Here is a 14,515-nt window from a genome sequence, read left to right as displayed (position 1 = left end):
CGGTTTTATCACATGAATTTTAATCATTAAAAGGTGGTTTGGATAAATTTCACATAATTACGGAATTATGTCACGAATGAATTTGTTTTTAGTTGATGCATTTTTTTTATCGTTAATTATGAATGTTTTTGAACGCTTTTTATTACGTATTTATTTATTTATTTTGCAAACAGTTGTAACTTAGTGTGGCCTTAGTAGAACGTGTTACCGTAATGATGGAACACGGTCTTGGTTGTATTTTGAGATCTCGTATCTCCGTTTTGGATTTTTCACTTGTAATTACAGTTTTAATTAGAATGTAAATAGGTTTATATTTGTAATTTTAAATTGTAATTTTTGAGAAGACCAAAGATGAAGATCGGATGCTCACTCCCGCTACATGGATCAAGATGGAACATCAAGACAAGCTTGTCGGGTCCAACGGTGGATTCCAAAGTTGTTTTATGTTTTATTTTACTAGGATAGGCCACACTAGGAATTTTTATTTACGTATTGCATTCAATTTTTATTTTATCGTAACGATAGTATGCATCATTTTCCGCCTAAAAACCAAACCACCTAATTATTGCATGAAAACTGACACATATAGAGGTCACGAGTTAGTTTTCTTTGACATTCTCATGTCACACGATCCATGCTAAGCCATCACCTAAATTAATTCTTTCACGCAGACGCTAGTTAATCGTTCACTTAATATGAATTGAAACTTAGTTGATGGGATCTTCCTCGTATAAACAAAAATTGAGAACGGTCTTTATAGGTCAAACTCCAATTAATCCCTTCTTCGTCGGTAGGCATAATATGACCCCTTCTACGTCGGGTAAGTTAGAACCGATTGACCTATTTTATCTCAACACTATGATCGCTCGTACGATCCTGTGATTATGGTGGACTAAAGATAGGATTTACGGAAATCTATCGACCAAGAGTTCTAACGGTAGAACTAGCCAAACAGTTGGCTTATCAATTTACGGAAATTGAGTCTTGGAATCATTTGTATAATTCTTGAGGTAGATCGATTATACAAGTGCAATGAGTCTACACGTTAAAATGAATTTTAAATAGACTTATATCACCTCGATGAGTTGCTTATTTCGTTTTGTTTTTCTTCCTTTTTCAGTGTAGAACACGATCATTTAAACTGCTAATAACAAAATGGCTGGCCGTATGGACGACCCAATGCCAAGTGCCACATTGGACCGTGAGTCCTGGCTTCGGATCTTCATGAATCAGATGAATCGAATCTACTCGATCAAGAATGATGGATCAAACTTCGCGGACTGGGAGGCGGCATTACGGAATGCTGCCATTGCTGACGGGAAGCTCAAATATCTGATAGAGCCCATCCCGCCAAACCCAGGCCCCACGGCTGGAGCTAACGAGATCGCCACGTATAGCGATTTCGTCATGGAAGCGGATGCGATAAAGAACGTACTCATTTTTGCAATGGAATCCAATTTGCAGAAACGCTTCATAGCCCAAGGTGCAAACAAGATTTTCACCACGCTCACTAAGGAATTCTCGAAAGCACCGAGAATCGTGACCTATGAGCATACCTGTCGCTTCTTTGAGGCGAAACTCCAGAAGGGCCAACCGGTTAGCCCACACATTCTCAGCATGATTGAGAATGTCGAGAAACTGGAGGCACTTGATTCTAAGATCAGCGAGAACATCGTGATCGACCGCATGCTTCATTCACTCCACGATGGTTTTGCGCTCTTTAGAGCCAATTACTATATGAATGATTTGAAGAAAAGTCCTCATGCACTACACTCCCTTCTGGTACAGACCGAGAAGGACATGAAGTTTAGTGGGAGCCTGAAACAGGATGTTCTCGTTGTGTCAAACAAGGGCAAGGGTAAGGGCAAAGCTCAGGCAGAGCTAGCAGTAGGCAAGCCGAAGTTTAAGAAGTCAGGATTAGGTAAGAGTGGGCCTGGTGAGTCGAGCACCTCACTAGGCGTGACAAAGAGCAAGGACGGTAACATGGAATGCCATCACTGCCACAAGACTAGGCATTGGAGGCGTACATGTCTTGTATACCGTGAGGACATAAAAGCAGGTCGCGTTACTCCTGTTGGTATGTCTACTTCTTCTTTTACTCATATGATTGAGATTAACCACGCAAGTTACGGAACTTGGGTACTAGATACTGGTTGTGGTTCTCATATGTGCAATCATGTGCAGGGCCTCCGAAACATCGAACCCCTCGTAAAGGGTGAGGTGGACCTGCGTGTCGGGAATGGAGCACGAGTGGCTGCCGTCTCGAGGGGAACATATGTGATCCAGCTTCCTAGCGGATTTGAGTTATTTTTATATAATTGCTATTATGTACCCAGTTTATCTAAAAACATTATTTCAGTTTCTGCACTTGACAAACTTGGTTTTTCATTTGTAATAGAGAATAATAGCTGTGTTTTCTCGTTACACGATATGATTTATGGCAAGGCAGTCTCCATGAATGGAATTTATGTTTTAGATCAGACCACCGAAATATTGCATGTAATGAATAAGAAGTTAAAAGTTGGTGACAAAGATCAAACTTATCTATGGCACTGCCGTATGGGACACATTAATGAGAAACGCGTTAAACAGCTCATACAGAATGGAGCTATCTTGGCCTTTGATTTTGAATCATTTGGCACGTGTGAATCATGTCTCATTGGTAAGATGACTCGAATTTCCTTCAAAGGTGTTGGAATGCGCGCTGCTGACCTATTAGGACTCATACATACGGATGTGTGTGGACCTATGTCAATCACCGCACGAGAAGGCTATAGGTATTTCATCACTTTCACGGACGATTTAAGTAGATATGGCTATGTCTACTTAATGAAGCATAAAAGTGAGTCCTTTGAGAAATTCAAAGAATACCAGAATCGGGTACAGAACCAACTGGGTTGAAAGATTAAAACACTACGATCAGATCGTGGTGGCGAGTATCTTTCACACGAGTTTGATCAACACCTTAAGGACTGTGAGATTGTCTTACAGTTAACTCCACCTGGAACACCTCAGTTGAATGGTGTGTCCGAACGGAGAAATTGAACACTACTTGATATGGTTCGATCCATGACGAGTCACACCGTATTGCCTGATTCATTGTGGGGTTATGCTCTTCTGTCAGCTGCTCTAATACTTAACCGAAGTCCGTCTAAAGCTGTTGACAAGACTCCATATGAACTATGGAAGGGAACGGTCCCTAACTTGTCCTTTATACGGGTTTGGGGCTGTGAGGCTTATGTCAAGTGGAGACACGAGGATAAGCTCAGCCCACGATCGGTCAAGACGTACTTTATAGGTTATCCTAAAGGAACATTTGGTCATTACTTCTATTCGCCAACCGAACAACGTGTATTTGTTGCGGCTAGTGCGACATTCTTAGAGAAGGAGTTTCTCGAGAACGCGAGGAGTAATAGAACCTTCGAACTGTCGGAGATTCCAGAACCAAATGCCGAGCAACCATTGGAGGAACCAGTTCCTTCAATCCCGACTGCGGTTAGTATTCCTGAGGAACCTAGGAGGTCGGGTAGAGTCTCTATTCCTCCAGACAGATACATTGGTATGGTCGAGGAACATGACATAGATGACATTCTGCTCTTAACGAGTAGTGAACCCGCAACCTATAAAGGTGCCATGACTAGTTCCGACTCAAAGCTATGGCTTGAGGCCATGCAATCCGAGATGGACTCCATGTATGAGAACAACGTATGGGATCTTGTTGACTTGCCTGCTAAGGTTCCTCCCCTTCAATGCAAATGGCTTTACAAGATAAAGCATTCTGTGGAAGGTCAACAACATATCTATAAAGCACGACTAGTTGCTAAAGGTTTCACCCAAGTGCCAGGTTTGCACTACGATGAAATTCTTGCACCCGTAGTCATGCTGCGTTCCATTCGGATTATCTTAGCGATTGCCGCTTTTCATGACTATGAAATTTGGCAGATGGATGTGAAAACCGCCTTCTTAAACGGTTATTTGGAGGAAGAGTTGTACATGGTACAACCCGAAGGTTTCATCGATCATGTACATCCTAAGAAAGTGTGCAAGCTTAAGCGTTCCATTTATGGACTTAAGCAAGCTTCTCGGAGTTGGAATCATCGTTTCGACCAAGTGATAAAAGAAAATGGATTTACTCGATCGGTCGAGGAACCATGTCTATATATCAAGTCGAGTGGGAGCAAGATTATCTTCCTAATATTGTATGTTGATGACATACTCCTGATTGGGAATGACATACCTCTCTTAACTTCGGTAAAAGTATGGTTGAAGAACCATTTCCAGATGAAAGATCTGGGTGAGGCACAAAGAATTTTGGGCATCCGTATCTATCGAGATAGATCACGCCGGATGTTATCTCTCAATCAGGAGTCTTATATAGACAAGATTCTAGAGAGATTCAAAGATGACTAACTCCAAAAGGGGTTTCTTCCTATGGCTCCAGGGGTGCATTTGAGCAAGGCTCGTGGCACCAAAGACACCGGAAGAGATAGAGCGCATGACCCAGATTCCTTATGCTTCGGCTATAGGATCAATCATGTATGCCATGATATGCACACGTCCGGACGTGGCATATGCATTGAGTATGACAAGTCGATTCCAACAACATCCAGGTGAATCACATTGGATGGCTGTCAAGAACATTCTTAAGTACCTACAGAGGACTAAATATTGGGCATTGACTTATGGAGGCGATCAAAAGCTATGCGCAACCGGTTACGCAAATGCTAGCTTCCAAACGGATCGAGATGACTCGAAATCTCAGTCTGGGATTCGTTTTTAATCTTAATGGCGCTGCAGTTCGCTGGAAGAGTTCCAAACAAAGTGTTACAGCAGATTCTACGACTGAGTCCGAGTACTATGCCGCGTATGAAGCTGCAAAGGAAGCGATATGGATGCGTCAATTCTTACAAGGACTATCTGTAGTGCCTAGTTCGAATGACCCGATCACCATCTATTGCGACAATAGAGGTGCCATCTTCCAGGCTAAGGAGCCTAAGTCTAGCAACAAGTCTAGACATGTACAACGGAAAGCTCATCTAATCCGAGATTACGTGGAACAAAAGGAGGTAGTGATAGAAACTATTGCTACAGATAATAATATAGCAGATCCTCTCACTAAACCATTAAGACAAGATAAGCATGAAGGGCATGTTATTTCCATGGTAATTAAATGTGTTCCTGAGTTGTAGTACTCTTTTATGGATTAGATTCATTTTCTCGTGTACTCTATACGACATCATCGTTTTGATATTTATATATTTTGTTTTTCATGTGGAGTTGTACGACAATCTTGAACACCACAAAGTGAACTGAACAAACATTATATTTTTGGTCCTTAATTGCCCAAGTGAGCTGATAACTCTGGCAATTATTTTGTGACGTTGGTTGATGGTGGGTTCAACGAGCCATAAGTCAAACGGTTGACTGACCAATCACAGAGGCGAGTTATACGGATATCTCGTAGGACACAATTGTGACAACGACGTGGAGTCCTAAATGTTTTATAACATTCGGTGCCAAGTCGTGGATAGGACCTCCATGGTGATCCTAAGAGTCGATTCTTTTGACTATCGACTGTCCTTGAGATTAAGGCAGATTTTGGGTGACTTTGGTTTCTTTCTCACGGTCATCCGTAACTGGGGGCCAAGTAGATTTTTTTCGGGTCATTTCATACTTTGTGCTTAGATCGGCAGAGTCGAGTTGAAGGAAATATTCAGCCTTTATCGGTACTCGATATTTCTCGGGGCCACTCGAGGAGTCAGAATCGAAATGCATGGCCATGCTCGAATACGGATTCGTTTTATCAATTAAGTTACTCTCTAGTCGGGGAAACCACTCTTGATACAGATCGATTGTAAAATACGACCTTGCGGATACGGATCTGCAAATTGTTTTACATTGAGTGGGAGAAATTTTAAATGGATATGAGAATCGGTTATCGCACATACACTTGTACGGACAAGTGGGATTTTGTTGGAGCCGGTGTCCTCCGGTTAGTGCGGATAACGTTATTGCACGTACACTTGTACGGACAAGTGGGAGCTTGTTGGGCTGGTGTCCTCCACGCTTAGTGCAATGACATATAAATCTCTAAAAGAATCAAAGGGTATACTTTTGTAATATTATCAGTTGGTCCACGTTTATCAATAACGGTTGGCTTGCTAGATAAGTTTGACGTTATTGTTATACAGATGGCGGTGATCAACTGGTCCCTAAAAGTCACACCTATAGGATACATTTGAGAGATGTGACGGTATGAAAATACTGTCATGTTGATGCCTAATATGACTAAGCGGTTAGTCGGAGTTATTGACTAATAATTAGTCAAACGCGATGTTGAGATATTTATTTAATACGGATTAAATAATACTGGCTAAGGTGAATTAAGCGGTTAATTCGTAAATTGAATATAAACGGTTATATTTAATTAATGTATATTGAATTGATTAATTATACAATATTGTCATTGTCGGACAAGTATTAACATGTCGACTGATTCATGTTATTAGTCGATATTTTAATATCCGATAACGGATAACGATTTATGATTAAAACCCGTCATATACATTTAGCAAAACGAGTCGGACCACGAGTTAAATAAGGAGAAAGTGGAAAGCCCACTCCCTCCATGGGTAACCGTTCGGTTGGCCGAGTAGAACAAAAGGAGAGTCCTTCTCTCCTTTTGACCTAATCCTTCTCATTTTGAAGAAAAATTAGTGTTTTGGAGTCTTTTTCTCTGAAATTCTAGATCTCACATCAAAACCTCACAAAAGCTCTCTCAATATTGCAAGGCAATCAGAGAGCAATTTCTAGCACAAGGGGCATAGTCTCAGACGATCTTGGGTGCAACGATTAGGAGGAAATCTGCGTTGATTTCTGTTCTTAGGCCATTTTGCACAGGACCCGAGGTTGATTCTTATTCTTTTATCGTTTCTCTTGTTTTTCGTTTATGACCATTAATCACATGATAAATTACGTTATAGTCCTTAATTTTAAGGGGTTTTATACGGATATTTCCCCACATAATTATGGTAATCGTAAAAATGATTAGGGTTAAAATGATGTTTTAGAAACTGACGGTAAATATAAAATAACCCTAAACACTCCCGCATCAAACCGCTAAAACAATACTCGCCAGACCGGATACTCGGTCGATTAAAGCTATACTCGGTCGAGTATCCTCTACTCGGTCGAGTATTCTCTACTCGGTCGAGTATTCCCATACTCGGCCGAGTTTTCATCGGCAGAATCAAAACAGACCCTACAATTAACACTACTCGGCCGAGTTGGCTCTACTCGGTCGAGTATGCAACTTAATAGAATCCGTAGTATTACATAGGACCTTAAAGTGATTTTGAGGTGTATGGTTGTGTCCTTGAAGGACTGCCTACATATTCACGTGAAGTGAAATCAAACCAGATCGTAGTTCTGAATGTGTGCCTAAGCGAGTTGTTAGAACCTTGAAGTGTGAGGGTCACGACGGTAAATGCCGTTTGGTGACTTGAAAATTTGATTTGAGAGAATCCCTCCTTGATCATGAATCGAAGAGGTGTAATTTGTGAAAATGTTCCTTATCATGTGAGCGCACTAAAAAGTGGACCCTAAGGGTTAGATTGAGTATGTCCCGTTCTCGGTAGCAAAGCATTCGAGGACTCCGTATCTGGGTCAGGGTGAAAATGGCTTCGACATTATGGAATGTGGAGCTTGGTAATAAAAGGTTTGTTTGACAGATAAAAATCTGGAGTTGAGGGTCACGACGGTGAATTCCGTTTGGTGACTCGAAAGTTGATTGGAGAGAAATACCTCTTGATCATGAATCGAAGAGGCATAGCTTGTGATAATGTTTCTTGTTATGTGAGCACACTAAAAAGTGGACCCTAAGAAAGCAATGTTTTTTTTTTGAAGACTCTGAATCTGAGTCAAGGTGAAAATGGCTTCGGCACTTTGGAATGTGAAGCTTGGTAAAAAAAGGTTTGTTTGACAGATAAAAATCTGGAGGTCGTATTTCGTGGTGTTTAGGCCGGTGGGTTACGGCTTGTAATGTGGTGCGGAATGGGGTCTCCGGCTTGATGTGGCCTGAACACGAAATGGTTGGTAAATAATATGGGATCAGATTTCCATGTCTGGATCTTAAAGGTTAAGGTGTGGTGTTATGAGCTTGAGGGGAATCCTCAGAAGCCTAAATAGGTCTCCCTGTAACAGTCTCTAGAAGGACTTAGGGGTCAAGCAGTTTTGGTTGAGGTTCTGGTATTTGGTGTTTTGGACTCATGGGTCCTGGCTTTGGACTTGTTGGACGCATGGGTCCTGTACTTTGGACTTGTTGGTCCTGGACTTGGTGTTTTGGACTCATGGGTCCTGGGCGTTGGACTTGTTGGTCCTGGACTTGGTGTTTTGGACTCATGGGTCCTGGGCTTTGGACTTGTTGGTCCTGGACTTGGTGCTTTGGACTCATGGGTCCTGGGCTTTGGACTTGTTGGTCCTGGACTTGGTGTGTTGGACTTTGTTGGTCCAAAGTTTGAAAGGTGACGGTTTTTAAATCCGTCATTTGAGATTGTGGGAAAATAACGAACTTTAATTTCGCTATTTCATTTTTGTTTGAAAAGGACGGTTTTTAAATACGTCGTTTGGAATTTGTGAAAGTAGCGAATTTGAATTTTGCTATCTCATTTTTGTTTCAAAAGGACGGTTTTTAAATCCGTTGTTTGGAATTATTGAAAGTAGCGAATTTGAATTTCGCTATTTCGTTTTTTGTTTGAAAGGACGGTTTTTGATTCCGTCGTTTGAAATTTGTGAGAGATAGCGAATTTGAATTTCACTATTCTGTTTTCTTTGTGGTTTGAGAATGACGGTTTTTCTTTTATTCCGTTGTTTGGAATTTTGGGAAAATAACGAATTTGAATTTCGCTATTTCGTTTTTTTTTTGTTTGGGAAAGGACAGTTTTTAAATCCGTCGTTTGGAATTTGTGAAAGTAGCGAATTTGAATTTCGCTATTTCGTTTTTTTGTTTGGAAGGACTGTTTTTGATTCCGTCGTTTGAAATTTGTGGGAGATAGCGAATTTGAATTTCACTATTCTATTTTTTTTTTATTTGGCTTTACCCTTGGCTTTTGCTTTGGCTGTGAGCTTTGGCTTTGGGTGAATGGGTATTGGCTTGGGCCTTTGATTTTGGCCTTTCGCTTTAGCTTTGGTTGAATGGCTATTGGCTTGGGCCTTTGATTTTTGCCTTTTTTTTGCCGTTCTTCGTCCGAGGAAGGTAGAGGTGCAGACGGAGATGTACCCGTAGGTGAGAGGTTGATACTTGGTGATTGGATGTTTTTGTGGGGAATGAGCTTGCCTTCCGACATTGATCATGAACAAGGAGATGTTCTGGTTTGTTATCTAGGTTCGTCGTAGGATCCCTTTGATAGAAGCTCGTTCTAAATTGGATTCTAATGAAAGGTTTCTATTGCCAGACATGGAATAGGTAAAGAGAATGGACACGGAGTTTCGAGTCCTTTGCTTACTCGGCACGGAACGTCACTCGAGTGTACCCACGTTAATTTGGAACATATTGTTTGTTTTAAATCAATTCTCAAATTGATTCTTGTTGTCACGGGAAATGGTAAAGGGGAGAATATAAAAGATATATGAAAGTTGTGCCTTTATTTAGATAAATAAGATATTAGCACAGACTAGATGAATACGTGTGACTCATGGGGACAGCCTCCAGTTTGTCACTTCGAAATAAAAAGGATAGACGCTGGGATAGATATGAGAAAGCCTAAGACTCGGAATCGGACTCAGACTCAATCGTAGATACGGACTCCTAATCATCACTTTCCCCCTCGAAGGTCTCCTTTGCAAGATCATCCGGGCTTGAATGTCTGGTCTTGAGCATTGACCCACTTGAGCACTTTACTCTCATTGTTGGGAATGATATGAGGACAATAGTCGATGAGGCTTTTATCTCCTTGCAGAAAGAGATGTTCATAATGTTGTTTTCATCACTTGGTTGGCATAGGGATGAAGCTACCAGTTCATGGTTGTCGATCATATTTTGAATAACATGTTTCAGTTTGAAGCATGTTTCAGTGTCATGACCTTTTCCTTGATGATATTGGCAATAGGCATTGCCGTCCCATAAATGGGTTTTCCTCTGTTCAGACGGGTCCGGAGTGGGCCTGATTGGTTGTAGCTTCCCTTCAGTCACAAGCTTTTGAAGAGCTGCGGCATATGTTGTGTTGAGGTTGGTGAATGTCCTTTGAGAACGCTTAACCTTGCTGTTTGATTTGAGACATTCAGGAGGATTGTCTTGACTGAGAGGTGCAATTATGATTTTGCCAGCTTCAATCATATCTTGAATGGCATGCTTGAGTTTGAAGCGAGTTTCGGTGTCATGGCCCTTGACTTGATGGTATTGGCAATAGGCCTTTTCATTCCATGAACGACCTCTTTTGTGTTCGGTTTGTCCTAGTCGGACCAATAGGTTGCAGCATTCCTTCTGAAGCAAGTATCCCCAGAGCGGTGCCATATGCTATTTCCATATCTGTGAATACCCTTTGATGTTTTCCAATGGTTCCCACATTGGTGTTTTTTGGGATGTTTTTGTGAGTTTTGTTTTTGTTTTTGTCAATTCTAGGCGGAAGTAGGATTTGATTGTTGTCGATGGGAAGTTTTTGGGATGTTGCTTGATATTTTGAAAGGGACTTCGGTGAGGTGATCTCAAGTTCTTTGTTGGTAGGTTCGTGGATGTGGGAACCATCAGATGACTCCTCATTTTCAACAGGTGTTGGTTGGTGAACCAAGGGTTGGTCTTCTTCTTGGTGGTCGTTTCATTTTCGGTATTACCAAACCTTTTCTCCAAATTAGCTACACGGGTATTCAAATCATCGATAGCCACTTCCAGCTTTGAGAATATGTTGTTGATGGAGACGGAGAGCATCATTATAGCGCTTTGTATGCCATCCTCATCAATTGCATGAATTTTCTCATCGTCGGAGAGATGAGGTGAGAGCGATCTAGGAAGATTCCCGACTCTCTCAACAGGGGTTTTCTGGAGGGTTGTTTTTGTTGTTTGTTGACGGAGGTAATGGTAACTTGCCCTTTTCGATCATATCAAGGATGGCGCCTTTCAGGGGGAGACACATTTCAGTGTCGTGTCCGCGGCCTTGGTGATATTGACAAAACAGTTTTCCGTCCCATCTACGTCCTCGCTTGTGTGGTGAAGGGTCTGAAGTTGGACCAATTGGTTGGAGTTTTCCTTGGGAGATTAGCCTTTCCAAGGCTAGCTATGGCATAAGGCATACCCGGATCGGGGAAGGACCTATGAGGTCGTCCTGGTTTTGGTCTCGTCGTTGGCCGATGAGCCGACTTTCAAGAAGTTTAACCCTTTGTTCAATATCAGAAGAGGGAAGATTCTCGATTATCATTTTGTCCTCAATATGGGAGAGACGAGTGCTCAAGTTTTCCACGGTAGCTAGGAGTCGAAGGACCATGTTGTTGGTTTCAGCAGGAGTCATGGTGGATGCAGATGGATCAGCTTCTTGAGTTCCTGGTTGACGATTGATGGCACCCAAGGGATTCCTATTCGACATAACGATAGGCGTTAAAACTTGTCTTGGCAAGGGATTGCACAAGCAAAGGCAAGTACGACACATATGTATAAAAAGCAGTTTTGTCGTGAAGACACGACAGTGTGACTAGGTTATGATTTCATTAAAGGTCGTGAATGACCTCTTGTGTTTGAACTCGGGGTGCATGACTTTAAACTTAGACTCGAGTGTCGATTTTGGCATAATGATGCCTAGACAGACGACTTCTGACTTAGTTTGGAGGTGTGTTGATGGTGTGATGTCGTTAGACAAGACATGTACACAAACTTGACCTTTGACCCGTAATGTAGGGGAAAGACGGGTTTAATACCCGAGAGGTTTTGACTACACTAACGCCATTGAAGATGTCTGGACAAATAGGCGACACAACCTAGACCAGAAGCTAAGTACTAACTTCGGCGGAGACTCGACGCTATCTAGACGACTTGACTTGAAATCGACCGGACTCTAATCGACTCGAGGTCAATCGGAATTGTGGATCAAATTTTCGAAAATAGAAATTTTCAAAAAGATTCATTTGTCACATTATGGACTCGCTTCCGACGAGTAGGGATCTTTAGAAGGTCGGCCAGTTGAAAGGGTTGTCTTAAGTTTGTTTTCAAAAGACGGTTTGAGTTGAGATTGCGGCTCTCAAAAACAATGTGTTGTTTCCGAAGACGGGTTTTTGAAATTCCGAATCACGGATTTGAAAATCGTATTTGGAATCGTCATCACAATGGCCATGAAAACGGTTAAATTTGTTTTCAAAGAATTGAAATTGGATTGAAAACTCGAAAACGGTTAAATTTGTTTTCAAAGAATTGATTTTGAATTTGAAAATTGAAAACGGTTAAATTTGTTTTCAAAAAGTTGATTTTGAATTGAAATTTGAAAACGGTTAAATTTGTTTTCAAAGAATTGATTTTGAATTTGAAAATTGAAAACGGTTAAATTTGTTTTCAAAAAGTTGATTTTGAATTGAAATTTGAAAACGGTGAAATTTGTTTTCAAATAATTTGAAATTGGATTTAAAATCTGAAAACGGTTAAGTTTGTTTTCAAATATTTGATTTTGAATTGGAATCTGAAAACGGTTAGATTCGTTTTCAAATGATTTGATTTTGAATTGGAATTTGAAAACGGTTAAATTCGTTTTCAAATGATTTGATTTTTGATTGAAATTTGAAAGCGATTTAATTGGCCTTCAAATGATTGATTTTTGATTGAAATTTCAAAGCGGTTAAATTGACCTTCAAATGATTTGATTTTGAAATGGAATTTGAAAACGGTTAAATTAATTTTCAAATGATTTGATTTTGAATTAGAATTTGAAAACGGTTAAATTCGTTTTCAAATGATTTGGTTTTGAATTGGAATTTGAAAACGGTTAAATTCGTTTTCAAATAATTTGATTTTTGAATTGAGATTTGAAAACAGTTAAAATCATTTTCAAAACTTGAAATTGGAAATTGTGAGGATTGAATTCGTTATTACGACGGGTTAGAAAACTGTTTTAACCTTTGAAAGACGGTATGCAAATCGAAAAGTGTGAGAATTGAAATCGTCATTACGACGGCATAGAAAAGCCAAATTTGATTTCAAAAACGATATTTGAAAGTTGGAAAGTCACAAGGGTTGAAATCGTCATTATGACTGTTTGAAAAACGTTTTCGTTTGAAACTTGATTTCGAATTTTGAAAATTCGAGGGTAGAATATGTCATTTCAACAGCGTAAGAAGGGCGCTTTGAGAATGTAACGGCCGGCGAGGGACCGAGGTTTTGAAATGGCCATTATGATCACGTAAAAGGGTAAAATGGTTTGTGAAAACCAAGGTTGGAAATCGTCATTACAACAGCATTAAAAGGAGCAATTGAAATGGTTATAAAATCCGGGTTTTGAAATGGCCATTATAACGGCATAAAAAGGTGCTTTGAAATGGTTGTAAAACCGGGTTTGAAAATCGTCATTACGACGGCCTAGAAAGGCGTGTTGAAATGGTTGTAGAAAATCGATTTTGAAAGTCGTCATTAGGACGACGTAAAATAGGTTTGCAACGGTCGGCGAAAGACCGAGGTTTAAAACGGCCATTATAACGGCATGAAAAAGGTGTAATTGAAATGGTTATAAAAATCGGGTTTTGAAAATCGTCATTATGACGGTCTAGAAAGGCGTGTTGAAATGGCTATAGAAAACCGAGTTTGAAAATCGTCATTACGACGGCCTAAAAAGGCGTGCAATGGTCGGCGAAAGACCGAGGTTTTAAAATGGCCATTATAACGGCGCAAAATGTGTTTTTGAAAGTTTTTAAATGACACGGAAGGACTTATGATCAAGTAGCACATAAGCACTCACGATTCATTATATTATGCATTATCTTGACACGGGTTTTGGCTTAAAAGAGTGGGTTACACACCAAGCAATCAAACCCCGATTTGCGAGAGGATACCAATCCAAACAAAATGTGTAAGGAGGGTGCCCTAGCCTCGTGCTCGAAGGTGATGAAAGCTCTTTGACGAAACAGAAATGTGTAACGTCAACGGTATGGTTGACTCAATCGGGATTCGAAACGCGGGGATGAGAAAACTCACGCCGGCGAGACGAGCCAATTGGTCGATAAAGGTTAGGTTGTGGGCCCGAACAAGGAACCCGACTTATGACCGTAATATTAATTAATGCACTTTAACCACGACCTCGTTCGAGTTTCATCATCTAGGGATCACAAAGACGTAAGTGTCCTAGTTATCCCAAATGAGTCGCCAATCTGTGGACATGGGCCACGGTCGGTCTCGTGGATTTGGGCCACCTACCGATCTGCGGTCACGGGCCACCTGCACGCCAACCAAATATGTGGACATGTAGCGGTCTTTTGAAAGCCACGCTCGGCGGCGTAAAAATGCTTTCGACCGGATCGCTTTAGATCGGTCGGTTTCGTCTCGGTAAGGGTC

Source organism: Silene latifolia, chromosome 3, assembly GCF_048544455.1.
Source record: "Silene latifolia isolate original U9 population chromosome 3, ASM4854445v1, whole genome shotgun sequence".
NCBI lineage: Eukaryota > Viridiplantae > Streptophyta > Magnoliopsida > Caryophyllales > Caryophyllaceae > Silene > Silene latifolia.
The sequence above is the reverse complement of the archived record's forward strand: the minus strand, read 5'-3'. Positions refer to the sequence as shown.